Below are 4,017 nucleotides of genomic sequence, written 5' to 3' on the forward strand. Positions count from 1 at the left end.
AATAAAGTAAGTAATCAATAAAAAAATCATATTAAGTTATGGATCTTTTTAATTTAATACATTCCCCTGGTTCATTGTTTGGATTATTTTTGAATACTCGGAAAGTTTAACCTAAAATATATGTATTTAGTTGTACAATCACGCCTTTTTCTCGGAGGGGCAGGGACTACATCTTTCCACTTGCCACAATCCCTGCATAAGTACTTCTTTCGCTTCGTCCGCATTCATTGGTCTCTTCTCTTCCGGCAGCTCTGCTCTGTTTTGTGGTACTCTAGACACTACGTCATGGTGCGTTCTTCTAGGCCTTATGATCACGAGCAAGTATAAAAGTAATTGTTATTTATCAATTTGACTTTTTGTTAAATAAGAGAGTCGGTGGTCGAAACAATGGTAGTTCGAATCCTACCTCCTGCTACATCAATAGCCCCTTTTCTGAGTTATAAAAAACGGACCAATTTGATCAACTTTGGCACAGAGATACATTAAGCATACAAATAGCGAAGAGAACTTCTTAAAAACGCTGAGAATGTTTTTATAAATTATTTATTTACTAATTTATGTACACAGAAAACATCGAGAATGATAAACACAAGAAACAAAATTACAAAGGTTCTGCTTATTTCAAAACAAAATCTCTTCCAGCAGACCCATTACTTCATATCATACAAAATTTCTACCCTAGAAGTTGCAAGTTTCAACAAAATTATCTTTTCCGTACGGTTTTAAACACAAGCTCCGAAGTCTGCATTTACTACTCTTTCTCCCAAACGTGCAAAAGAACTGAAAAACCATTCTCAAAGAGGTGACCCAATGCCAACGGTACAGTTCACACCTGAATAAACAGTGACATTAGTTTTTGGTCGTCTGGCGGAGGTCGCGGCCGATTACACCGCGCTCGGGTTTCCCCGGCCATCCAACTTGACCACCACAAAACCTAAGGTTTACTAACATTTACAACAATAACGTGCCGTTCTGTGGCAACGGTTAATGCAAGATTTTTGACAGGTCGTAGAGGATAATTAAGTATTTTTTCTTATTTTTAGCAGCTTAGCTAGCTTTCCTCGCACAAAATATTTAAGTATAGATATACTTTCCTTTAAATTATTGATATTGATTGAGGTTGGAAACTAATCAATTCAAAGACGAGTAAATCTTTTTATCTAAATAAAACTGCATTGGAATAAAGTCTTTTTGAACTGAGCAGCCAGTCACACAGCAGACATTCAGAATAACCTTATTGAACCTAGGAAAATAGTAAAATCTATCATATAATATATCAATCTCCTTCCGTAAAACACATACCGATGACATATAAGTATATTTACTAATATAGCTTTTTGTCATTCCTCTCTCCCATCTTTGCGTGTTCAAGGTTCCCACCATCCCATGCGACAGGCAAGAATTCAACTTAGATCAACTGTATCAGAGTCTTAAATCATTATTTGGAGTGGGTAAAGTTAGGTTTTTCCTGCAGTTAAATTGTACCATTGTAGTGCTTCATTGGAATGGTAGCCCATCACAGCATCAAAACAACAACAAATGAATAAGATTTCAACTATCTCTGTGAATCACTTGTTTGTTTGTTTATTTATTTACTTTATCTCGCGTAAACAGTTCCGAGAAGCTGGAAGAACAAATAAAAGGATTGTTTTTCTTCGCCCCCCTCATGGTTGTACTAGGAAACCTGGAATTAATTCCAGTTGTGTGTTTACCTCTCCCAGGGGAGAAGCCGCCGGAGAAGGTCCGCCGGTACCACACGAAACGTCTGAACTCCGGAACCTTCGCACGAGTTTCACCCATACTCGTATTTGACCATTTTTACATGTTTTCCCTGGATGTGTAGGTTTTCTCCCGATGTTTTCCTTCATCGTACATACATACATAAAATCACGCCTCTTTCCCGGAGGGGTAGGCAATGACTACCTCTACCTCTTTCCACTTGCTACGATCTCTGCATACTTCCTTCGCTTCATCCTCATTCATAACTCTCTTCATGCAAGCTCGGCGTTTTCGGGTACGTTTGACCTGACCCTTTACCAGGACGTCCTCATCGTAACTGAAAGCATAAGATACGTATCATTATATTCTGTGCATCACGTCTTTTAAAGTCAGATACCTTAACCGCTCGACCACGCTGACACTTATCAGAGCCCTCTCGTGATAGTTATCAAAATCGCGACATTCTCTCGAAATATAAGCTCAAGATACCGAGCGATGGCCTTATCTTAAAGCGATTACAGCATAGAGACGGTTTTTCCGACGTCACCGACCCGCCTGAGTTGACAAATTCCAATCCAAACGTAGGCATCACTGAAATATGCATGGCACGAGAAAATGGTCATTACGCATGCATAAAAAATTGCGCTTTTCTAATGTTTAGGAAATCCCTCGGCGCGCGTGTTTTACCACGCGGCGTGGTATGCGCATTTTTGTAGAATAATAATTGTTGCTATGTTGGAAATGTAAGTATTTATTTATTTACTTTCATTTACAAAAGTGTGATAGTGATATTGAAAGAAGAGTGAACGCCGGGAACATGGTGAATGGAGCATTGCATGCCTTTATGAGCTGGCAGAAGTTGTCCAAAAAGGCTCGCTTGGCGGTGCATAGGGGCGTGTTGGTATGTATGGGAGTGAAAATTGGGTGTGGCAGAAAAAGCACGAAAGTAGAATAAACGCGGTGGAAATTGAGTGACAGGATACCTAAGGAATAGCGTGATAAGGAAATGTTGAGATGTGAAAGAAGATGTAATGACAGGAATAGAAAAGGAAATGCTTAGATGGTTAGGTCATGTCGAGAGGATGAATGAAAGCAGATTGACTAAGCAAATATACAATGGAAATGTGAATGGGACTTTTGGAGTGGGAAGCCTTAGACTAGACGAACGTATCTTGATCGAAAGCTGAAACGAAAGAAGTATGCAGGGATCGTGACAAGATGTGGTCTCTGCCTACCTCTCCTGGAAAGGGGGGTGATTTATGTATGTATGTGTACAAAATTCGTGGTAGGTACCATGAAGACAGCATAATCAAGCGTATCCTACTTTTCTGTAAAATTATTATCTAAGGGAACTGTAAGCGTTTTTTTATCATTTAGATAGTCAACTACGATATTAGTATGAAAGGAACTAAATATGTAATCACTACATAGGTACTACAATAAGACCCCCCATTTTTTCCGTTTGTAGTTATGTATGCGCTAATTTCGGAAAGTTATGGACAGATTATGTTCCCGTTTGAAAGGTTGGCCGCTGATATAATATATGTTGCTCAGGATATTGTCCAGAAAATTAAGTCTCGCATCTACAATACGACAACTTTAAGTTACATGAGATCTAACTATAGCTATTCTCATGTTTTCTCGAAAAAATAAAGTCTATTATTGTGTGTGCCCTTGTTTGTAAGTAACAAAAACAGACGATGAGATGCATTATCGGCGTGGAGACCGTAAAGCGGTAAACCCCGCTCGGAGGTTTTCCAGCGGAGAGCGGGATCCCCGCGCGCCGGCGCTTTCACCACTAATACTGGAAATCTGCGAAATGCGGAAAATTTGCAAAAAAAAATTCTGGAAATTTTATTGTTGTAACACTTTTTATTTTATTTTACATTCATTACTTAGTGTGAAGCCTCTTTTGATTTAAAATAGAAATAATAAAAAACTAATTAATTTTTTTTTCGATGCAAATAGATAGACTTGTTAAAAGAGCAATTACTTACCCAATTTTCGAACTTTTATGGGGCTAGTTCAATCTGCGTGATTTTCACTTGAATACATATTTATTAATTGTTGAATTATAACTTATTCCAAGAGATGAAGCGATCCATCCCATTTAATAACAGCATGAACCGCGAGCAAACATCCGTTTCAGCAGTTTGCACAAACAACCTCTCCCCACAATTTGAAATCCAAACACTCCTATTTGCTCAGGAAACTGTCTCAGTTTTCCACCACGCGCCACCCACGTGCTCCGCTGGTGCAAGCTGATGTTGACTCAATTTTACACATACTCCTCATGCA

This window comes from Amyelois transitella, chromosome 11 (genome assembly GCF_032362555.1).
Source record: "Amyelois transitella isolate CPQ chromosome 11, ilAmyTran1.1, whole genome shotgun sequence".
Classification (NCBI taxonomy): domain Eukaryota; kingdom Metazoa; phylum Arthropoda; class Insecta; order Lepidoptera; family Pyralidae; genus Amyelois; species Amyelois transitella.